This window comes from Calonectris borealis, chromosome 4, assembly GCF_964195595.1.
Source record: "Calonectris borealis chromosome 4, bCalBor7.hap1.2, whole genome shotgun sequence".
NCBI classification, from domain to species: domain Eukaryota; kingdom Metazoa; phylum Chordata; class Aves; order Procellariiformes; family Procellariidae; genus Calonectris; species Calonectris borealis.
In genome coordinates this window covers 84,521,949-84,546,735 of record NC_134315.1, presented here as the reverse complement: position 1 = coordinate 84,546,735, position 24,787 = coordinate 84,521,949, and the positions used below count along the sequence as shown (strand labels likewise).

Genomic DNA, 24,787 nt, shown 5'->3' with positions numbered 1-24,787 from the left:
GCTCATTTCAAGCACAGCAAGAGGATGGAAGGGTAAAGCATTTTCCCGTAACCTTGCTAAGAAAAGCTCCAAGCCATTTGGCCATATGAAACCTGTACTTTTCCTCATTTCAAAAGGAACTAGAAACTGGGGCAAATATTCAGGGGGATGTGTGGGAAAGAGTTGTTTCATTGCTCCACATCTATTGTCTCTAGCTGCCCAGTTTTCAACTTCTAGGTGACTGCAGGGAAATAGAAGGGAAGAAAATGGAGCCCTGGTGCTTTTCACATCACCTTCCCAAATAATTTCATTTCCCTGCAAATGGGACTAAATAAAAGAGGCTCAGTCCAGAACTGCCTACTGCTCTCAGTCCAGAACTCCCATTAGGGCAAAGGAATGCTGCAAGTATATCGATGGGCACAGCTTACACAAGCCATTAACTAAACCGACAAGACTTGATGTTGCAAGATCTGCCTTTGATGTTAACACATGGAAACCGACACCAGGCAAATGTATCTAAATATTTATTTTTTAAAAAGCAAAACTCTGTACGTGACAAGGGAAAATTTCTTAATTAGGAAACATACATAGTAATAACAACATTAGAAAAAATCTTCCATTTGATTTACAGGAACGTATTACAGTTATTCTGGATGTACGATGATACCTCTACACAATGATTATACATACGTAGCTATAAGGGTTTCTTCAACATTTTGGAAAATGAGTAGATGAATATAAATCACATGGTCGCAGCATGATGACATTTAATACTAGTATTTAAAAGTGTTTTAGATCCCCCTTCTTTTTAATTTTCTGCTGGACAGAAATACGAGGAGCAGAGTAAACTGCATAGACACAATTCCAAAAAGAATTTGGTCTAGAATAAATAAACATCTATCAACACAACAGCACGTTCACTTACATATAACTTGATATAAGTTATGACATTATGCCATACAAAAAAAGACATCATGTGTCTAAGGTTGCAAGGAGCAAAACCCACCAGCTCCCTCAAAATGCAAACGCAAAAGGTAAGCAGTGCTGGGAGTACCGGGACTTCTGGCAGGAGTAGGGAACTAGAAGTTCCTGGTGAACTTGTGTTGCTGAGTTAACCTTTGGCTCTGGCTCAGCAGGCTGCTTGGCTTTCCCATAGTAGCTGGGAAAGTATTTTCCAGGCACATAGCTATACGATGTGCAAAACAAAACAAAGATGTGTTTTGGGAGGCAGTACTTCCCTTCTCTACTCAGAGCTGCTATATAGGATAAATGTTTCTATGCGAGTTATACAAGCTCTTACAAAGGCGTATAGCATGGAGATACACGGCATGTTGATGCTGAAGCCTCAGCAGTGGTTTGCTGATGCTGGAGCCCAGGCAAATTTTTTCCTGTGAAAGAACACAGGATATTCCCTCTATCTTTTCTCCTGCACAACACCCCAAAAGCAAGGTTTTAAAGGCAGTAAATTAGTACAGCACTTAGAATTGTGCTTTTCAGACAATGTCCAAATTAAAGATACATCTTACATAGCACTTGCAATATTTAAATAAATACAATCAGTTATCATTGTATTAAATAGAGTCCTCAATGAATAGGCCGAGCTCAACCGCAGTGCACTTCACGAGAAGCAAGCCCCCGAAGCCTCAGGCTCAGCGTCATCTCCCCTCCAGCGAGCTTCTTTGCCCGGTCAGTTTTTCTGTGTTGAGCTGAAAGCAAAAACCCAAGAAGGCAGAGATCAGCACTGCCTGCCGTCACCTGCGAGCCTTCAGCTTGCCTGGAAGCGGGGATCGGGGGAGGTGAAAGAGGCTCCCGCGGCTCTACCCGGGGGGTTCTGTGCCGGGGCCGCCCCGCTTCTTCCCGGGCGGGCTGCCCGCGGCAGGTACCTGTTGAGGATCCTGGTGAGGATGAGCTTGACCCAGGGCGCGGAGGGGCTCAGGCAGACCGTCTGTCCCTGCTTCGTCGTGGCTCTGCGGGGCGAGGGAGGGCGTGAGGCGGGGGCCGGGGCCGGGGCCGGGGCGAGGGCCGGGGCCGGGGCCGGGCACTTACATGACCTCGGGCACGGCGCAGTGCGGCCCCTCGGCGACGAGCTCCACGCGGGCCAGGCGCCGCGGCGGGATCACCTCGGAGACGGCCCGCACGCAGCGGCAGCGCAGCTCCCCGGCCAGCGGCGCACCTGGCAGCGGGAGGCGCCGCCTGAGCCGCGGCTCCGGGGCGCCCCGCCGCCCCCCCCCCCCCCCGCCCCGGCCCGGCCCCCCGCCGGGCCCCGGCGGCGCCGGACCCCGCGCACCCCTGCCGGGCCCCGCCCGCCGACGGCTGGGTGCCCCCGGCTGAGCCTGCCGGCGAGCCCGCGGCCGCTTACCCCGGCAGAGAGCGGCGGCCAGGAGGAGGAGGACGAGGCGGAGGTGCGGACTCATGGCTAGCGCTGGCGGCGGGGTGCTGGGCAGCCGTCTGTGCGGCCCCGTTGTCCGCCGGTGCTTTTATCGCCCGCCGGGAGCTGTCGGGGAATTTCCCCGGCGCGGAGCGGAGCCGGGGGGGGTGCCCAGCAGCGCTCCCCATCTCCTCTGCCTCGGGCCAGGTGGGGCGGCCGGGCCGGGCCGGGCCGGGCCGGGCCGGGCCGGAAGCCCCGTTGGCCCCTTTCCACCGCCGGGTGTCGGGTGCTGAAGGAGCGGGGCAAGGGGAGGAGCGGGGCTGCTCCTTGCCCCGAGAGGCTCCCGGCACAGCGGCTCTTTCAGGTGCGGGGGAAGGGAAGCATGGCGCTGCACAGTCCCGAGGATCGCTCAGGGTCTGCGTGGGATCTCGAGGAGACTCGCCCCATTCTCTGGAAGGAGCTGAGGCTCTTTTGTAGGGGATCTCTGCTTTCAGTTAGTCTCGGTGTGGAGTGCTGAGCCGAAAGAGCGTTTGGGCTCTGGAGCTTACCTTGTCGGCTAACCCCGTGCAACTATGTGCTCTCATCCAGTGGGGGTTGCTCCCCTGAGTACCCCTTTCTTCACCTGCCTTTTGAAAAAACTACAAATATGTTTTTCCTGCAACTAGGAGACACTCAAATTTCCATACCTACACTCCACTAATACAAGCCTTCTATTCCACTCCTCTGCACAGATAGGTCACTCTCTTTGTCTTCATGACTGTCAAGGCATTTTCCTAATTTTTGTTATAAAGCAGCAAAAAAGCAGTTTTCTGTGAGCTTTTAAAGAAAATTAGATGCAATTTTTCTGAGCTTTATTTACACGTAGGTTTAGTTCAGTTATGGTCAAAGCACTTGCTTTTGTAATTAGTTTCGGTATGAAATACGATGTTGCATATCCTTTTTTTGCAGCCAGTCCTTTTTCTCTTTTCCACAGGTACTTGTGAACATGAGTGGAGTTCAGGAAATCAGAGAGTCCCTGGGTTAGGCTGCCATGTGTCTCGCCCCAACAGCTCGAATGCCTTGTGTATCCCCGAAGCTTCTAGGTCAGTTTTTTTGTACCGCGTGTCATGTGTTGCTTTGACTTACGACATGTTAACGGCTATGCAGGAATTTAGGATTCGCAAGCGTGTTCTTAGATCTCCCACCCTCTGCAACTTGCTAATCTTTATTTACTTAATAAATATTTCTTTGCTGTAGAATATACATCTGAAACTTTAAGCGCTAATGCAAAATCAGATAAAACCAGTCAGATGTCAGTGAAACATTCCTGGTTTGTGAAGAAGAGATCTGCTTATGAATCATTATTAGAATGACTTGAAACCAAGCATGTTATAGTGACTGTTTTGAACTGGCTTGACTTCAGTCAATTTTCAGGGGAAAATTGTCATTGTTTCCTTACAAGAAGACTGTGAGCACAGAGGTAGCTTCTTGTAACTAAAGTATGTAGGTTATATTTCCTTTTTTTTAGAGACAAGCCAAGTAATCATTGTATTATATGACATTAACAGGACAGAACAGGAATTAAATGTAAGTAAAACTAGACTGGCAGGGATGCCAAGATGGAAAGCGAAATAAGGTGATTTTTGAAATGACATGGATCACAGTACAGTAATCCCATTAGAAGATTTACTGTCTGAAAACAAAACCAAGTCAGGACTCAAAACAGGGAAGATGTAGCATGTGAATCAGTCTCAGTGAGAATTTAATTAGGTGGCAACCTAGTGGTACGCAGAGACTCTCATTCTTGAGCTTTGTTGTCTATAGGTCAGATAGTTCATACGGCTGCTGGTTTAGTCTCTCGGGAGATCAGCCGTGCGGGAAGATGGTATGTCATAAGCAAATGGTGATTGCCCCATGTTATCAGGCAATATCTAATGACTAATTTGCACCCCTTTCCAATTGCAGTTTGGTAATGACTTCCTTGGAAGCTGTTGGCTTGTAGCTTGGTCTTAGAAGGAAATTACATGATCAAGACATCTCTCTGTCTTGCTCTGTCATTGCCCCCCCTCCCCAGTTTCACCCCTCCAGGAAAGTTTGTATCGTTTGGCCAACTTCAGAAAGATTTGACCAAGGGCTATCAAGGGATATGAACCAAGTTAGTACAAGTTTGTGGAGGGTCGATGTTGAATGGAGGGAGAGAGAATGCCAGACCAGCATTGCCATTGAGAGAAAATCTGCAGCATAAGCTGTGCCCTTTCCCCCTTGCCAACTGGCCAGTCCCGGTGTTCCTGCTTGCAGCCAGTGCATAGCCTGGAGTTAGCTACCTCCTGTGCTGTTACATGGCCTTGGGGAGAAATGGAGAGGTTACAAGAGAAGCAACTGTGGACTGTAGTCTACTAGAGGACATAGAGATTGTGCGGGAGTCCAGAGGGTGGTACACTGAGTAGATTGGAAGAAGCATACATCTTTAAACCTGGGCCTGTTACCTTCCCGTGAGTCATACGCCATCTCTCTTTTTTTTTTAAGTTGAAAAGTAATTAATTATTTTTAATGAAAAAGAATTCTCCACTGCTGTGTATATGAAATTGTGCATAAAGCTGATGCATGATGTAACTCGGGCTTCTGTGTTCAGGACAAAACTTTGTAGCAGAGGTGCTCTTCCAGGCTCTATTTTTGCAGCCTGACTCGCCCTTCTAAGTAGTAATAGCAGTAGTAGGCCCCCATAAATAGTGATGTATGGTTTTTATTGAAGCCAGTAGAGAGGCAACTGAAGAGGTTGGAGCCAGGGAGCGGCAGGGGCACACTTTCGTTGAAAACTAGAGAGATTCTTTAAGAAAACCGTAAGAAACACAGCTGTTAAGAATGGACAATTGCCCACAGGTGCTTAGGGGCAACCACTAAGCAGAAAAGTTAGAAACCATCCCTGGGATCCCTTGAGATCATAGGGATGGAGTCACCGTTTCCTCCAGGCTATAGCACCACGAGCATTGCTCTGTAAGTTCCAGGTACGGCTACCCCAAGGAGGTGCCATGTTCTTTGCAGGACAGCACTAATGAATGCAGATTTTCTTTGCAGATATGCATTACTATGTTGATAGGAAGATACACACTCGAGTGACCTTAATCTATGGGAATCAGGTGCCCTATTCTGCCTTCATATAATGGACACATTCTGTGTGTCCGTAACTACTTTTCTCCTAAACATAGTCCTCGCAAGCCGAACAGCAAAACTGAGGCTTACGCTGTATTACCAGGAAGAAGGATTTGCCCAGCTGTAGCAAACTGAGGCAATAAACAGTTAGGATGATGCACAGATAATCCAGTGCAGATCATTGAAACTATAGTTAGCAGACCCAGCTCTGAATAAACACGGAGAGCAAATCTGTTGTGTAAGAAATTGTCACTCACACACAGTCAGATTACGTGTTGTTCTTGGACAGTACACATGAGTAAGGACAGTTTACGTGGCAGTGGTCGCTTTTATCCTTGGATGACTGTTCACAATATCTGAACTGTCAGTCTCATTCCACAGTGGTTACTGAGGAGGAAATTCCAGAAGTTGTCTCCTGGGGTCTGAAGCATGAGGCTGTTTTGGATGCGGAGCAACAATGTGTGAAACTCGGCAGTCAGCTCTGCAGCAGAGGGATGTGCTGAGATGAGCAGTAGTCAGGGAGGTCTTGAACATGCTGAGATGCAGTAGGCATTACAGAACTTGACCCTGTGAGTCAGTACTCAGCAAACAGGCCTGGCAGAAGGGAAATGGGTATGTCAGGAGTATTTCAGAAGGCAAGACCATCTGCCTGAGCAAGGCTTTGTACCTGCAGACGTGCAGATCGCCTCTAGCTACCTTCCATGTGAGTGTGGGTAGGCTGTCTTCAGTCCAGATGACAGCAGCAACAAGGCTGAACTGTAGATGAACTCTCCTGGATTTCACCCTTTCCTCCCGCTCCCCTCACCGCCTTTAGCACATTTCCTTTTGAAAGTAAGGAAAAGACAGGAAACAGATAGCATCATGTCAGCCAGAATTTAGAAAGCTGTGTTCTTCCCTGCCTGCTGCCATATCTCTTTCATTATCGGTAAGTCTGTCATGCATTGGCTGCAGGTGGTACAGATGTGCTTGAGTTAAGTTTAAACTAGTTATCATGAGTGGTGGTGTCAATATAGCTATGACAGAACGCACCAAAGTGTTTGCATTTGCCTCGTTGAAGTTACCATTCAAGTTACCCACCGTGCTTAGGTTCTTTGGTAGGAGCTGCTGTCTGAAGGTACTCTGAAATCCCTCAGTGTCCTTAGCGTGGGCCTCGGGGTTACCGGAGCGTGGAAAGCTGTCCCAGTTTAGGCAGGCCCTAAGGAAATGCATACAGAGTATTACTAGCCACATGACTTAATCTTCTTTATGTTATCCAGTTGTTAATTCATTAAATGCAGGAAGTGATGCCGTTGCTTTGTTGCCTGCTTTGGCTGCTTGCCTTTCCACAGCAGGTATTTGGGTTGGCATCTGTAGCGAGAGCACGCATTCACTGGCGGCAGGCCCAGAAAAGCTAAAAGGCAATTAAACAAGAGACAACGTTTCTTTCATTTCAACAAGTGAGGACTTTTCCTAACTGCACAAAAATGAGTTTGGAGGGTATGTCCCAGATACAAGTCTTATGTCAACTTTTTACCATGGCCTAGAAACTCTTTAACATGGGCAATCTCTGAAGGGGCAGGGGTGTTTCCTAACAAGTCAGGTGTTTCCTCCAGTGATTTCATAAGTAATGAATTATGTTCTGATTTGTAAGAGAGAGCTAGAAAAATGTCAAGTCACTGCTACCTACTAGGGTCTACAGTCAGAGGGTATATACTGCTGATATCGCCTCTTATCTTTATTATTATGTTACCTTTTTTTCTACAGCAATACTATGTTTCATAGTATTCCCTAGCTATGATAGGGTGCTATTCCCTAGCACCTATGACTCCTCCTGCGGATCCAGCTCTGTCATGACGTACCAACATATAATCATCTCTGCTCTCAGAGAGCCAATACTGTGGCTTTTCAATCTCGGGGAAGATTTGCTGGAGGTTGTAGCCAAATTTCAATATGATACTAAAGTTTTGTGCAAAAGATGTTTTATAACTATCAATCAGATGTTTTATTTCCTTGAATTTCCTTGTGCATTTCTCTATTTTTGAACTGTTTCCAGTCCATATTCCCTTGTAAATAATACCTGAACATGTAAGAAATACAAGTGTGCCATTGTTCAACTTGTGTTACGAAGGACCTCAACTCAGTTTTGTCAACTGCATTGTGGCACACATCACACACTGTTGTGCGCTTGTTTCTTTAATACTTTTTGAGATGTTAACATTTGCATTTAAGATCTATAGCAACTGATGGCCAGTTTTTTCTTATCTGTCTTCCTGGATCTTCACCTGATTTTAACATTCTGGAGTCCTTAGGTCTGTCCTTTTCCCCTCAGCAGAGTTAGAGGTTCTTCTTTACCTATGCTCATTGGTGACAATAAGAGCATGAACAAACATACTGTTAATAGCTGCAAAGGAATGTGTTTGTATTACTCAAGCATTACCTTAACAAATATAAAGGATTGGCTTTGACATCCGTTCATTTGGTAATCATTTCTCCATTTTTCAGTTTCAAGTGCCAACTTACCATTTCTGAGATAGCTAATGGGATCTTACTTGGTGTGACTCCTGGCCGTACAACAATTTCAAAAAGCGCATAAATTGACTGGCTGGTCGTGGACTGACTGGTTTTCGTATTTTATGCCTAACGTGCAAGAGGGGTTCATTTTGAGGACAGAGAGCAAATTGTTCAAGCAATTTCTGCTTTCCCCCCACTAAGGGGGAAGAACCCCCAGGCTTTTTAATGGGAGGTGCGATCCTGGAAAAAGATTACAATTGGGTGACTCCTTCCACCCCCACATAGCTGTTCAGCTGATAAGCCTTTGAGGCTATCATCACTCCCGAAAGGCATGAAGAGCTTTTCTTGGCTTTACCAGCAGCTGAAAATGCTCTGTCTTACAAACATCCTGCAGGTTCTTGCCTTTGGATCTGTAAAAACATCAGGAGCAACTCTTTGTTCAGAAGGTGGAGTGGATCTCTTGCTGTAGGCTGTTAGGTCCTGCTTTTCTGCCAGAAGCAGGCAGGTTTTGTGATTGCTGGGGTAGATCTTGGTTCTGTGGTTTGCACATTAATTCAGGTGTAATTATACTGAATACGTAGCTGGCTGCTGCTGCTTGGGCTGAAATCTGACAGCAGGATTTACACTTTGCTAGCGCCTTGTACAGGCATGATACAGCATATCCTGTAACAGTTGATGGTTGTTCCAGTGGTGTTATCTAAGTATGGGATGCAGAGCCAGCAATATGCTGCTGTTGTGCTGATATTTTCTAGGTAGTAATATTTTGCAGTGGTGGGTAGAAATATGTGGGGCTCTCCAGGGAGCATGCTCAAAAGACTGATAAAAAAAGTGGGATTTTCTTCCGTTTGAAAAGTTAAAACAGTGTTTTTCAGTTCAAGCTCAGCAGCTTATGAGCAGTAAAATGCATGTTTTGTTTCAGGGCATTGTTAACTAAGATGAAGTTTTTGCTTCCCTCAGAGAAGCTGTGAAAACAAAGTCCTTTCATCCTTACACTTTAAGCCTGATAGCAAAGATTTCCCTCAATTGGGAAACGAGCTGTTTCAAAATAAATACATAACAGTTTGTTACATCTGCAAATAGTTGGAAGTTAAGGAAATATGAGTCTCTTAAAAAATGAACTATTCGCCCAATTAAAAAATGAGCTATTCACCCACTAAAAAACCCAACCCAAAACCTCAAAACAACAAACAGAAACCCCAAGCCTAGGTTAAGGCAATTTCAATCCAACTAAGTTTTCAGGTTCAGTGGAGCCGAGTAATTTTTGACAGTGTGCTTTGGGTAGTTGTGGTCTTTTGGTTGAAGTGATGACATAAGTTGAGAAAGCAGTGACACGAGACTGGTGACCATGTAAAAAATGAGAACACTTGTTGGAATCATCACAAAATCTTTGAAGTCTTCTCTTACGACACTCACACTTTAATCCTCTATGTTACTTTCATTGGTTGTGTTGCAATGAAGGAAAAATGAAGAAGTCGTGCTTGACTTATACCCTAGAAGATAATAAAGCTGCCATCTCACGGAATACTTTCTTAAAGCACTTGGAGTGCTCTGTGCAGGTTCATTCTTCAGCATATTTGGACTCTGCAGTAAAATCAATTACATTGGTCCTGGCAAGAAAAAATGCCTGCTATTTAGTTGAAAGGAAGGAAAAAATAATATTGATAAGTTTGCTTAATTCTCAGTGCATTATCCAAAATAGCATACAAAACAGCAAGAGGGATAAGTATTCATTTCAGCTTGTTAAAGGGAGGTGTTTAGAGGGAAAACGTCGGTAACTTTTTTGATAAATGTGATCGCCACTGAGGTTACTGTCAATGGTTATCTTCCCCGTTATCTTGTATTTCTCTCTTTCCCCCCCCCCCCCCCTTTTTCATATTTTCAGGTTGCTTGACTTCAGATAGCCTCAATACACCCAGGGTACAGGAATATGCAAGCAGACCGTGCTGAAAATTACGCCAACAAACGTGAGCACACTGGTTTTTCTTCCTTAAAATTGCTAGTGAGTGCTGGTGTCAGGATTACACAGAGCAGGCAGAAGAGTAAGCTAGCTGGAGGAATTCTTTAGAAAACAGTCTACTGAAAAAAAGCAACTTCTGATTTGCTTGAATTCAGCATTTTTACCTTTGGTTTTCTTCTAACTAGTCAAAATTCTCATAAAATTAAGTTGATCACGACATTGAAAAGAATCATTTCACTTATCTCCAAATGCTGTTCTGCTGTGAGATCAGAGTAGTTTAGTTTAGATAAACAGTTTGCCGTTAGCATTTGAATATATGCTTGAATTTGACAAAATCATTACTGTCTAGTGAAGTTTTTCAGTTTGTTTGAATTCTCATTTTTCTACTGGAGCTGCTAGTTCCATCAGCACACTTTCCATCTGGTCGGCCCTGACTTGTATTCATGGTACACATCATTTGAAACAAACTATACTCAGTTTTTCTCACTGAGAACTCTCTCTTGTAGACCTTATTGATCCAGCATTACCCATTTGCTTCTCATTCTGTTTCTTTTAATAGTCATTTTAGTGTCAGAAGACATTTGCACGCTTTCCTTCATCCTTTCCTCCAAGCAGGAATAGTATTATGAGAATTTTTCAACGTAAGGAAATTGTTCTATAGCATTTGGCCTGCCAAGAAGTCAAGTGTGTGTATATAGATTTACAGCTCTTTCCCATGTTTTTTATTCAATCTAGTCTCCTGCTAACTTCAGGGAAAGATTTGGGTATGCAAAAACCACATTTTTTTTTTTGTGTGTGTGTGTGTTAATCTTACCTAGGCCTAAGTAGGAGTGGGTGAAGCTACAGTGTTCAGTATGAACCAGCTACAACAATGCCTGTTCCCTTTGGCTCTCTTTTTGTTAAAATTGTGTTAATGGTGAGTAGTGTTTACGTAAATTGCTTCTCTTTTGTAGAATGACAGTCTTTGCTGCCAGAGGTGAAGTATCAGAGAAAGCCCAGAGGAGCAGCCTTGTGCACTCTTCCTCTCACAATAGGAGCCTGAGAACAGGGACTCCACCTGTCTTAACTTTCTGGAAAAGGAATTAGCAGACAGTGAGGAGTTGATAGAGTTTTGACAACAGGAATTCAGCGAGTCAGCAAACATGCGTTTTTTGGCTTGATTACTGGTGTGCTGCAGGCAATGTCTGGCTTAGTCAGCCATGATCCAGCCCGGATTGCTGTGCATTTGTTTATCGGTTATGGATAATTCAAACATAAAGCTTTCACAGCATCAGATTTCTTGACAAGTCACTCGCTCTTCGTTATTTGTGTTGGGTGACTAAAAGCCTTTCACACAAAGATGTGACACCTGCACGGACAACTCTTACTTTTTAGTAAGAGCAGCTGAGCTGTGTTAAATACAAGTTAGTACTTGAGGAAAGATGGTGGAGGTTGACTGTCTAGAAGCTGTGAGGGAAGTACAGGCTATACTTAGATCCTTTCAATGAAAGAGAATAGAGCCGAGGTGTTCACATAGTGGATTGTGCTTGTTTTTAAGCATGCCTTTCTGCTTCCAGTTACAGTATGCTATCTACAAACTTCTTCAGAGCCCACGTGGCAGAGTGAGGCGCAAATTAAATTTTGGCTCTGGTGTTCTGCTTGCAAGTATAGTGAACGTTGGTTTTGATTTGGCAGGAAGAAGGAAGTAAAAGTATACAGGATGTATTCAGATTTTGTTTGCACACATTTTACACTAGTATCGTTATGTTACGGTGCTGGGCAAAGCCCAAACACAAGCTGTCCCGAGGCATGGTTTATAACCTTACTGACTGATGTTCAGTAAATTCTTAATAGCAATGGCATATGCTGGTTCCTGTACTGTGTTTCATTCTGCAGAGGCTCACTCTCCCCAAGATCTGTTGAGCTTCTCCAGCAGCCGCTTCAAGTGTCAACATGCAGATATGGGATGTATTTTATGCAACTAGAATCCATTGACTTGCTGAAATACTGTCGATGCTTGTTTAGCCACCTAGATCTCCAGGTCTGATGAATAATTACTTTACAGGGCCATCTGCTACTGTCCTAGCAACATAACTTTTTGGAGGGTCAATGCCAGACTGTTTTGTGGAGCGGTTAGCACAGCAGTGCTAGTTAGGCAAGGTACTGTCGCTGTCATGATCGTGCTTGGATTTGTGAATAATACTGAGATCGTAGCATTGCAGTTTGTAGCTTGTTGGGAGGTTGTCCCAGGATTTTGATTCAAGGAGGTATGATTTATCCTGACCACGAGGATTTTTTTTCTATACAATAAGTAACAAAAAGATTAATAACTTCTAGAAGCTTCTGCTGGGTGAAATTATTTTGTGGAGGAAGCCTTAGACTTGGGATTTAAGTTGTTCAATCAATACTGGTCCTAACTGTAGGCATTAGCATCTACAGCGGATGTGATAGAAATTTGGAAACATGGCCAGTTCAAGTCAGGAGCTCTTTTTGTCAGTAAAACTGCTGAGTAAACATACTGTTGACCATCTTCCTTTTTCACTCCGCCAGTATGGTAGTTCTGCAATAAAAGCAATTCCAAAATGAGTCTTGCGTAACAGGATGAGAAACCTATCAAACTGCACCCTCTGGACTTCTGTGGAGACTTGGCCAATCCTATATAGCTTCAAATTTCGTCTTGTAGTGGAAATCCCCTTCTCACTATTGTTCTTCTAGGGCAAATTACTTTTTTTTTTTTTTTTTTTTTTTTTTTTTTAATAAATTGTGGTGTCTCTGACCAGCAATTTAGACCTGGTGATTTCTAGACTAAGTGAAAATTTACTGTGCCCCACAGTTTTGAGGGGAAGATCAATTTGCCCATCTCCGGAATTTGTGCTCCATTCTCAGCTGGCAAGTCTGCAGCTAGCCTTCCCCTCGCAGCAGAAGTTTAATGTTTGCTGTTCCAAAAAAAGTGTTCTCACCTCTAACTGCACACACCTTGCACGCTTCTTTGGAAGACTTCCAGCCCCTGTTTTAGAATATCATACCTTATTTTGAACCTTCTCCGTCTCTTGGATTTCATAGTTTCACTTTCTTGGGATTTTAATTCCTTTCGTCTGTTTTCTTCCAGCCCCCCTCCACACCCACCCACCCCCACCAGCTCCTTCACTTACTTCATCTTGTTCCACCAGGAATGCTGACTGACAGTGTATCTTCTTTGCAAACTGAATCTACTTCTCATGCCAGTGTCACCCTTTCTTGTTTATTGGTGATTAATCAAAATTTGGAAGTTCAAAGTGCTTTTTCAGCCAGAAGAAAAGATTTGTTGATGGATTAGATATTTTTCATGTAACCCCATATATTTATTACAGTGGACAAAGCATTCCTTCCTTAAGGAGCCAAACGCCAGATGTAGTTTCTGCACTTCAAATTCCTTTTGTCCAGCGCCTTGCAAAAGCCCTGTGTCAGTGCTTTTTTCTACTGCACTAATTCCATCTGTGCTGGTCTCTTATGATTGCGAGGTTCTTGTGGTTTTGCCCGCCTGTTATCCCTGCCTGGTTTCTGCATGTGCTGCCTTTCTCCCACTAATGTCCAGCCTTTGCAGTTCCTGCAAAGCCAAGTTTTGAGCTGGCTCCCATGGCTGTTGTCCACACAGCTGGCTTCAGCCTGCGGGGCCGTGGCAGCCTGTCCTGACTGGGGCACGGTAGAGTGGCCTGAATAGTCCGTTGCGCAACTTTAACAAAACACTGGCCTGACTCTTGCTGAGTCGCAGGAGGATTGTATGGGTCTAAACCAACTTTTTTTTTTTTTGTCTTCATGCTCTGACCTTAATCTAAACCACAGAACGGTTACTTGAGGCCTGTCTTTCAGCCTTTCTTTTTGATGGTGTTTTCTGAGTGTTTCTGTGTTCTTGTGTCCTGTATTTGGGTTACAAAATGTGAGAGACAGTAATCACCCAATGACCTACATAATTACACCTTGAGCCCCGTATAGTCTGGAGGTATTAGCGTTTCCCACCCTGAACCTGGAGATGTGACTGCTGAACTCGAATCAGCTTGCCTCTGAGGGAGGGTGAACGATATCTTGCTGTCACCACCTACTGCTGGCTCTTCTCTGTGCCTTTTCTTTAATAGGCATGAGTTGCCTGACAGTGGGGAAAAAGAATTCAACCAAACCAAAGGCCCTGAACGTCTGCAACGAAACATTTGTTTGCCAACACCCTGCATTTGGGCGGGCAATCTCTGAGAGGTTTCCTGCATTGCATCAAAGAAACAGTAATAGCAAAGCTGTTCCGGTGCAGAGGGATTTACAGAGAATTGTCAGCAGAGCGCTCAGCGCAAAGGGTGGAGTGGTAAGCTACTGGGTGGAAGGGCTTAAACTGTTTAACCTACAGTGGCATATTGTCTTGTATTCTACAGATTGTCCTCTCATCAGTTGTACAGTTCGTTTTTCATTATGCGTTTAGTTTGAAAAACACCATCTGTTTGTTCTAGGCAGTCTCTCTTGCAGAATTATTCTGAGAAAGGTAACTAAATGCTGGTGAGGGCTCTTACCTGTGTCTTGTGTCACTTCTGCTTATTCTTTCTCTATTCTTTCTCCTGTATTTTACTTGAAAATCAGATTCCGTCTTTTTCCTGGATGACATGGGGGGACTTTAAGAATTAATTTCCAAATATGAAATGTTTTCCGGATTTCATTTCTTGGGGACATGCTAATAAAAGGTTCCCATAACATATGGAAAATAAAAAGCTGCCTGCCTCTGCCTTAGTCGATTCCAGTGGGAGGAACGGCCCGGAAACTTGAACTTCTTAGCTGCAAAATCTTCACAATTTTTCTTACCGAGCACTGGGTAGATCCTGAGGCAACTGTGAAGCTTGAAGCAAACAGATGCATTCCCCCACATTTGTATCTCTAAGACCCTGTCAGCTTCCAGTCAACTCTGGCTTGCTAGGTAGAGTTCAGCTATGCTTTTGTTTATGAATAGCTGAGTTCATAGTTGGAAAACTGTGAGTGCTACTTAAACAAATAATGGATGCACATAAACAAACATAGCTGCCAAAGCCTCAGCAGCATGGCATTTGGAGCAGTACCCTGAAGACAAGTTAAGATAAATCATATGGGGCTCACGGTGACAACTGCAGCTAATTGCATTTTCTAACTAACTCAATGAACACATGTTTTAGATGTTCCTGTCTCAGTAGATAAAAATTAGATGCAGATGGTATTCAACATGGACTAAAAGCTGTCTGCTGTGTTGCAAAGTACTAAGAAAAACCGGCTTATCTTCTCTCTCCCAGATGCAAAACGTAACTGAGTGCACTCATGAGATATTTAGTGATCTCAAATATTCCACTTTTAAATAAGTACACAGAATCTGTATTTTCTTGTATCGTATTTGATCTCTAGCAATGCTGCCAGGTATGTTTAATTTATAATCTTTTCACCCCGTAGGACCTCAAAAAACCGAAAGATCTTTTTTTAATAAGTTTTTTTTTCTGTTTTCAAAATGCCTACCTTCTGGAGTTCTAAACTTGCATCCTTACTTATAAAACTGCTTTAACGTTTGGGGTTTTTTTACCAAGTGGATGGGCCAGATCTGAGGGCTTTCTAGTGGTCAGATCTGAAAGCAGGATTTGCACAGTGTCCCAGCTTTTAATCCTTATTTTGGGATGCCCAGTTGTCCCCTTTCACAGACACTGAGTCCATGTGCTCAGGCTTCTGGTTTCCGGGGCCAAGTGAACAAGTTCTTATTCGTGTTCCCCCCTCAAAAGACCTATTTCCCTTCATAGTTCGTTGTATAACCTGTCGTTAACCTACTGCGACCTGCAAATACCATCACCAGTTTTTGTGCCAAGTGACAGACCTAAACTCAGGGCTCAAGGAGGTGAATTTAGGAAACAGGAGAAAGTTGCAATTAAGTCAGATATTACTTTGATGAAATTGTTTTTGCTTACAAAGAAAGCACGAAGGTTTTTTTGCCTGGATGCTAGTAGCAAAAAATTTGTTTACACTATTTTTTCCAGACAGCAGTTAGCCCAGAGTGTCCCTAAACAGACTTGTTTATATCCTGCTTCATTTCCATCTCCAACCTTGTCTTCCTACTATATGGGAAGAGATGTTTTCCAGCCTGGTGCCTGATCCTGTTCCCTGCATGTCCAGGTTTCTTTCCTGTGGAGACCAGGATATGGCAGGGGATGATGAAAATCCAGATGTCCTGACAGGGAATCGGGATGCAGCTGGATCACTTGCGCAGCTGCGAGAGGTGGGGAGTGCTCTCAAAACTCTCATTTTAGGTGGAGCTGCTGGGAATGAGTATTCTCCAGTCTGGCTTATGTCAGTCAGCGATATCCCTTTACTTGCGTGTGCTTTGCGTAGGTCTTTGTTTTGCATGGTGAAATGGGCTTTTGTTTTGCTGCTGATTTTTTCATCTGGAAAAGATATTTCTTGTTCATAAAAATTATTACTAATGAAGGACAGCGATTATATCTATTAGTTTCAGTATGATTTAACCTTAACCCATGACGCTGTATATACTCTATTTACTCACTGTCATTTATCTTCTGAATCAGTATCTCAGAAGCCACGTGGAGGTGTGCTGGGATCTTGATGCCATCCATACGTACTCTTCTTCCAGTCGTTCTGCCGTTTCTCCCGGACCATCCACACCCGGACATTCCCCTTCGTTCTCTATTCAAACCAGTTTTAATGTTGATATCACAAGCCTGTACAGCGTGAGGCAACCAGTGATACAAAGCCGCCTGTGAGGCAGAAATCCTCACGCTCACATAGAGCTCTTGGCAGATTACCTGAGTTTTTCAGGAGTCAGTTCTCACATGTTGTTTCTGCGGCATTTGCAGGGCTAACCACGGCAGTTATGAGAGCCATTGATGCAGCAGGTATAACGAGGAATCCAGTCCCAGTCTTAAGAAGCGTTAAGGATGGAAACGTCCCATAACACGCTTGTTTCAGGTAGATAAGTACATACTTGGGGGATAGTTCTGCATGGAAGCAAGGTGTCTGTGGATTAAATAAATCAAGCGAGTCTTACTCATAAGGCAAGTTTCACTGTTTGAAAACAAATTTTCCGGAGACACAGATCATCCAAGGTACTTCGATATCTACTTCCTATCAACATAAGGGAGCTAGGTGTCTTGACAGACTGGACAGCGAAGCGAAACTGAGCTGCTGGGTCTGTTCGGTAGTCTAGCGTAACACTGTGAAAAGGTTCCCACCCTCAAGGTACAGATGCTGGATCCACTCGTCAGGCTATTCCTGAGGTAGTGCAGTTTTCAGCCTGGCATGTTGAGCATGAGATACTTTATTTCTGGTTTATAGTAATACAGTGGGCTGTCAGGGATTCCTAATGCAGATGGCAAATATCCCATCTATAGCTGTGTAGATGGCTGCAGATGCTAGGAGCCTCCGGAGTAGCAGAAATACCCACTTGTACAAAAAAGTACAAGTTGGCTATTATCAAGTTAGTGTATCGTGGTCGTTTTGCCCAATAAGGGCTTGGAGTTGCTCTATTTGCTGTGAGAGCGTGTGACACATCGCAAGAGAGCTCAGAAGCAGCAGAGCTGCCCCTTGATATCTGTCTTCAACAGCTTACTGTGAGATGGTGTGAAACCAAAGAGATGAAGGGGAAATGCTGCCTTGTAACCAAGCTGCTGATTATCAGGCTGGTCAGTCAGAAGTGCCTATCCCCGGGATAGACACATACCTGGGGAAAGCCCAGGAAGGTATTTTCTTTGTGTTTTGGGGTGGAGCAGTGTCTGGACAGATCAGTGGTGAACACGCAGTACTGGCTGTCTTGGATTTTCAGTTTTTCAGTTACATTTTAGCCTAGGCAACAGGAAAGCAAAAAGTCATTAATTACAGCACACATAATACGCAAACATCCCCGGGTATCCTTGGATGCAAGCTTTTGTCTGTATACTACCAACAGGTAGTGGAGTAAATGCACTGGGGTTGTACTTGACACAGCTTCTCTACAGTGAATGCAGCAGTGATGCTGAGCAGGACGAGAGAGAGTACAAATTAGGAACCGCGAGGAAGCGATGGTCCTGAGAGAGGCGGCCCTTTGGCTTTTGTAATCATTGCAGTAATGTAGCGCTGCTCGGAGAAAGGAAAGTGCCCCTGGGGAATAAGAAAATCATAGAATCATAGAATCATTAAGGTTGGAAAAGACCTCTACGATCATCGTGTCCACCCAACACACCATGCCCACTACACCATGTCCCTAAGCGCCTCATCTACACGTCTTTTAAATACTTCCAGGGTCGGTGACTCCACCACTCCCCTGGGCAGCCTGTTCCAAGGCCTGACCACTCTTTCAGTAAAGAAATTTCTCCTAATGTCCAATCTAAACCTCCCTTGGCGCAACTTGAGGCCATTTCCTCTCGTCCTATCGCTAGTTACTTGGCAGTAAGTAACTAGCACCAGCATCTCATGACCACCTAGCAACCGCTCATTACTCTGTATTTACAAGACCTGTGAACTCAGAGCAAAGCTTGAAAAAGTACTTCCAGAAACCTGACACAGTAATAGTGCCGAAGTACAAAGGAGGGACCAAAAAAAGAAAGAAAAATCCAACTGATAAGGAGGGTCTTGTTCCTTTTCAGCTCTGTGAATCTGTGAAGGGCAGGACATGTGGCACATGGATTGAAAAGAACTTGCACATTGTCTCCAGAATACTTTTAGCATTCAAAGCAGGAGGAAGGGAGGGTGCTTCTCAGAACCAAAACCACCACATTTACCATGAAAACATCACCCATAAGCATACATGCAATATACCAACTGCCCAATAGCACAGATTAGAACTGAATGGGATAGTGCAGTTGACTGCATTGAGTATATATGCTCTGCTCATTATGGTTGGGGTGTTTTCTGAATAATGTCTCGGTTTCCTTGAGCAAATAAATGGCTCAGTGTCTATGGTTTCCCCAGAAATGGGGTGGGGTTCAAATACCTGCTATTTCTAAACCTTTTATTTGCTGTCCCACAGGAGAGAAATTTGCACTGTGGTAGAACTTATATTTCTGTTTCTGTTTCTTTCAAAGCCAGTTACTGTAGGCTGCTACGGGGTTGACATTCTTTGGTCTCATAGAAACATAGAGGATGCTTTGTAAGGACGGCAGCAGTGAGCACGCCTGTGGGAGGTGCGCCCGGGTAGCGGAACTCCTCTGCTTAGTGACAGAGCTCCGGGAGGAGGCGCGTAGGTTGAGGATTATCGGGGAGTGCGAAAGAGATATAGACTACTGGAATCACACCCAGCCTTCCCCGAGACATGCCCAACAGGCAGACAGGACGCGTGACACAGAGGATTCCCTGTCCTCTCTCCGCCTGGCTGAACACAGTGACTGAAGGGATAGGGGGCAATGGCGACAAGTTTCTGCCCGGCGCAGCGGGCGCGTCTCCTCTATGACTGCCCCACCTTCCCAGGTGCCTTTGCATAATAGGTACGAGGCTCTGCAAATGGAACCGAACAATGACGAGGACAATGGTTCGTCTAGCTTGGACGTGTCGCCAAGGTTAAGGCGGCCTACGCCCTGCATCAAAACTGCTTCCATACAGAAAAAAAGATGGGTCCTTGTCATAGGAGACTCCCTTCTGAAGGGAACAGAAGGCCCAATACGCAGACCAGATCCACTTCTTTGGGAAGTCTGCTGCCTCTGTGGGGCCTGGGTTAAAGATTGGAAGAGAAAGCTTCGTACCCTGGTACGGCCCTCATATTATTATCCATTATTGATTTTTCAAGTAGGCAGCGACAAGAAAGTTGCAACAAGAAACCCGAGGGCAATCAAGAGAGACTTCAGGGCCTTGGGACGACTGGTTAAGGGATCGGGAGCACAAGTAGTGTTCTTCTCTATCCTTCCAGTTGCAGGGAATGATGAGGGAACAAACAGGAAGACCCAGCGCATCAATACCTGGCTCCGAGCCTGGTGTCACCAGCAGAATTTTGGGTTTTTTGATCATGGGTCAGTTTACACTACAGCAGGCCTGCTGGCAACAGATGGGGTATACTTGTCTTTTAGGGGTAAAAGGTTCTTTGCACAGGAGTTAGCAGGGCTCACTGAAAGAACTTTAAACCGGATTTGAAGGGGGAAAGGGATAAAAACAGGCTCACTAGAGATAAGCCTGGGGGCAGCACGCCAGTGTTTGAGGGACAGCGTGCTAGCGAGGTCCTTCGGTCTGCCGTCTCAGTGGAGGTAGGGGATGGAGATCCGCGCGGCAGCAAAGACGTAAGGGTTATGGATGTGTTAGAAACCACGGAAGCGCCTGAGAATGGTCATGTAGGAATTAGGACTTTTCCCCCCAAAAAGGTCGTAGGATCAATAGCCCAACTGAAGTGCATCTATGCCAGTGCCCGCAGCATGGGCAACAAACAGGAGGAGCTGGAAGCCGTTGTGCAGCAGGAAAACGATGATACAGTTACCGTCACAGAAGCGTGGTGGGATGACTCGCACAACTGGAGCGCTGCAATGGATGGCTATAAACCCTTCAGAAGGGCTAGGCAAGGAAGGAGAGGCGGTGGGGTAGCCCTGTACATTGGGGAGTGTGTTGATTGTCTAGAGCTTAATGATGGTGATGATAGGGTCGAGTGTTCATGGCTAAGAATCAGGGGGAAGGCCAGCAAGGCAGGTATCATGGTAGGAGTCTGTCATACGCCACCCAACCAGGATGAAGAGGCAGACAAAATATTCTATAAGCAGCTGGGAGAAGTCTCACAATCGCTAGCACTTGTTCTCGTGGGGGACTTCAACTTACCAGGTGTCTGCTGGAAACAAAATCCAGAAGAGAGGAAACAGTCTCGGAGGTTCCTGGAGTGTGTGGAAGAGACCCTCCTGACACAGCCGGTGAGGGAGCCAACCAGGGAAGGCGCCCCGCTGGACCTGTTGTTTGTGAACGAGGAAGGACTTGTGCGTGATGTGACGGTTGGAGGCTGTCTTGGGCACAGTGATCACAAAATGATAGAGTTTTCGAGTTTTCGGTTCTTGGAGAATAAGGAGGGAGGTTAGCAGAACTGCTGCCTTGGACTTCTGGAAGGCAGACTTTGGCCTGTCTAGGAGACGGGATGACAGAGTCCCTTGGGATGCAGTCCTGAAGGACAAAGGAGTCCAGGAAGGCTGGACATTCTTCAAGAAGGAAATCTTAAAGGCGCAGGAGCAGGCTGTCCCCATGTGCTGAAAGATGCGCCGGCGGGGAAGACCGGCCTGGCTGAACAGAGAGCTTTGGCTGGAACTCAGGAAAAAAAGGAGAGTTTATGACCTTTGGAAGAAGGGGCAGGCCACTCATGTCATGAGGTTATGCAGGGGGAAAATTAGAAGGGCCAAAGCCCAACTAGAACTTAATCTGGCTACTGCCATAAAAGACAATAAAAAATGTTTCTATAAATACGTTAGCAACAAAAGGAGGGCTAAGCAGAATCTCCATCTTTTATTGGATGTAGGGGAAACATAGTGACAAAGGATGAGGAAAAGGCCGAGGTGCTTAATGCCTTCTTTGCCTCGGTCTTTAATAGTAGGACCAGCTGTTCTCCGGGTACCCAGCCCCCTGAGCTGGAAGACAGGGCTGGGGAGCAGAATGAAGCCCCATAATCCAAGGGGAAGTGGTTAGCGGCCTGCTACACCACTTAGACACACACAAGTCTATGGGGCCGGGTGGGATCCACCCAAGGGTACTGAGGGAGCTGGCGGGAGTGCTCACTGAGCCACTTTGAATCATTTATCAGCAGTCCTGGCTGAATGAAGATTAGCATGTCAGATGTCTCTGTTTGCCAATGGATTTTCTCTGTTCTCTTTAAAACCGCCTAGGGATTTAGATACTTCGTTGTCCCAATGAGTTGTGGGGTTTTCTTAGTTTTAATTCACATAAATTTTATGTAGTTTCAGTTAGCGGAAAAACCCAAGGTGAATATCAGTGGAGGCTGAAATCTGAAGTGCTGGAGACACTGAGGAGGATTTCTCGGTATGGGAAGGAATACTGCAACAGTTCTGTCCCATGGCCAAGATTGGGTGGTGGCAGGTGATGTTTCAAGTTCTGCTCTTTGGTCCTTTTCTGTGCTTGGTATATATTGCTTCTCCTTTACGTCTTGTGAAAGCCTGACCAAAGGGAGACCATAAGGCACTCATCTGTTGCCTGTGTACTCATTAATTATCTCCCATTATAGCAGGTTGCAGTGCTTTCCTGAGTACCGGTAAATAGGTGCTGGCTTTCAGTTAGAAGACCTTTCCTTTTGACCGTGGCATTAATTGTTTCTTTGATGCTTGTGCTTTGCCCCCGCGCAGTGGCTCATTCTTTGGCAGCCTTATTCCTTCTAGGAGTTCTGCATCGAGTAAAAAGAAACACATGCGATCCAGACTTTCACTAGCATGTCCAGTCTTACTGTTCATGAAATCTGCCACTGAATGCTTTAGCATTCAGCTAACGGGGCAAGAATGTCTTCTGTTAGTGCTTTGGTATTACTGATGCTTCATAGCCATATACAGAGCTTTCTTCAAGTGAATGGAAGAGGACCAAGTTTGTTTTCACAAAATGTATGTGTTCCTTCTTATCTGGATTTTAAAAAGTCACTACAAAGTGAGACATAAAAAGGCCTGTCAAAAGTTAGCAGTAATCACTGCTGAAGATTGCTATAGTGGGAGTATACACTAGCAGAACCCTAAGACAGATGGGTCTAGAGGACAGGCAAATGAGTGCCTCGTAGATGTGTCCTACACTTGATAAAATGGTAAAAAAGGAAAGAATACACCGCAAATAGTTTTTAAAAAAGTTTCCATTTCTCGGATTTGAGGTTTGTCTTCCTATCATCTGCCTATGTTTTAGTTTCTCTTAAGTCATTCGTTATTTCCTGGAGGTAAATTCTCCCTGGCACCGCCCGATTCCTTTAATTTGCCAAGCGTCCTGTGATAAGAAGACAGTAGAAGTGAGATGAAATCAGTAAGAGAGTAGCTTAGGTGGCAGAGGCTTGAGCACAAACCCGACAGCCAAGCACCCCTCAGCTCTATTACAGGGAGCATCCTCAAGTCAATCCCCTGAAACTCTGGGCTTGCATCCCCTGTGGAGCAAACGTGGCCTTCTCATCTTGTTTGTCCCATCGAGGTAATCTGAACAGGTTGCTGCAGACACAAGCGTAGTTCAGAGGGCAGGGGGGTGAGCGGGAGCCCGGGGGCCTGGCATTTTTTGTTCTTAATCCTGGGAATGCTAGCAGTTCTTTCAAGATCATGTCAGCGTTTTCGCACTCATGTCTTGATCCCACTTTCATAGCAAAACAAAACTATCAAGAAAGAACAGATATGAATCCAAGAACCATAAATACACTCATTGCCCTGACTTGGTGGCAGAGAAAAAGATGAAATGTGTATCCATGCCCCTGGATATGAGAGAAGGCTCCCTTCTCCATGGTATCCTTATGTAATAAAAAGGTCAACAAACGCGATAGAAACATTTACAGAGGAGTTCCCTAAAGGTAAATAGAAGTGGTGAGTATTTCAAGCTTTTACAGTTTTATTGACATTTTGATTCTGGACGTGGACGCTTGAATTCTGATTCTCTTGTCTGCTTGCAATCTTGAAAAAAATGTGACCTCAAAAGAAGAGGAGGAAAAGAAGAATTGTCAGTATTTTTGAAGTCTCATTATTTCTGTGGAAGCATGTAATATATTTCTTTAACAAAAAAGCCAGGCTAAGAGGGTAGACTTACTCATTTGGTCCTCATGTGAGCTATGGAGCTTTCATCATTCTGGAAAATAGTTGCAAGGGAAAGCTAGAAATCATTCATCTGAGGAGCTAAGTGTGCGTGTTGCTTCCGTGCTTAAAAGTTGGTTTTGACATTCTGGCATTTTGTCTTAGCTGAGTCAGAAAAGCTAGGTCAATCTCCTCTTTCAGCTGCCTTCTCAAAAACTGAAGGCTCATTTGGAGGTACGGTGATTAACTGGGTCCAAATGTGCTCTCAAAACAAGCTACTTGTCTAATGACATCTTATTTCCACAGACTTCTATACGGTGTATATGTATGAAAAATAGTGCTTTGCAAAAGAAAAAAATATTAGATTTCCCCCAGTTTACCTATCTTCCAGTAAGGAATAGGAGAAATTGGTAGACTGATACGGGAGTTGCCAATGCGCCCTTCGGAGGGAAAAGTCTTACTTCACATATCTGATAGAGTCATCGGTTGAGTCCGTGGAGATACAGGCAAGTGGGATCTGGTCAACCTAGTACAACTGTTTTTTCCAAAAAATTTGATCATGTTCCTCGTGAATGTTAACTTCCATGGAATGAGTGAGTTGGACTTGTCAGAGGTTGATAATTGTTTAAAATAAATGGTATTTGTTAATGATGCAAAATTATGGAGCATAGCTGTGTTGAAATCTGCCTGCAGAAAGTTGTAGAAAGATCTCAGAGTGCTGTCTGTTTCATGGAAGGGCAGATGAACCTTAGTATCAGTGAGCCTAGGTATACCTATAACCTAACTGTATATGCGCGGAAGAAATTGTAAATTAGCCGTTGTCACTGACGAAAGAGATCTGGGTGTCACAGGTTGGACGTTTTTATGGAACTGTGTACAATGTCTTACGGCAGTCAAAAAGGCATCTAGAGTTTTAGGACGCATTTAGAAAGGAATTATGGGGGAAAAAAAGAGAAAATATGAGAAAAACATCTTTCTTTCGACATGTCACGTTGAAAGCAACCAGATGTGTGGACGTAGAAGTCATTGTCACAAGGTGCTGAGCAGGCCAAAAGTACGATGGGTTTGAAGAAAATGCGTTGTAAGTACCATAGACATGCAGCTGTACTAGTACAGAGTCTGCACTTGAACTCTTGCTGAGCATTAGATCCGACTAAAAGAAAATAGCTTATTCCTCTTGTGATTTCCGAATTTCGCTTAGATTCTCAGGCTGTCTTCCAG

The 24,787-nt window shown here is 44.8% G+C and overlaps 1 long non-coding RNA gene across 2 annotated transcripts in view; it reads left to right on the top strand.

Annotated features, from left to right (window-relative positions):
• Positions 1–2,581: 2,581 nt before the first annotated feature.
• The window catches only part of LOC142082325 (uncharacterized), a 63,480-nt gene continuing 41,274 nt past the window's right edge, over positions 2,582–24,787 (top strand). The window contains exons 1-5 of one of the 2 annotated variants that reach the window (XR_012673666.1): positions 2,582–2,711; positions 3,321–3,429; positions 9,849–9,930; positions 14,015–14,232; positions 16,739–16,850. This is a non-coding gene — a long non-coding RNA (uncharacterized LOC142082325). The remainder of the gene's footprint in view (positions 2,712–3,320; positions 3,430–9,848; positions 9,931–14,014; positions 14,233–16,738; positions 16,851–24,787) is intronic. The other variant, XR_012673667.1, reaches the window with a different exon arrangement.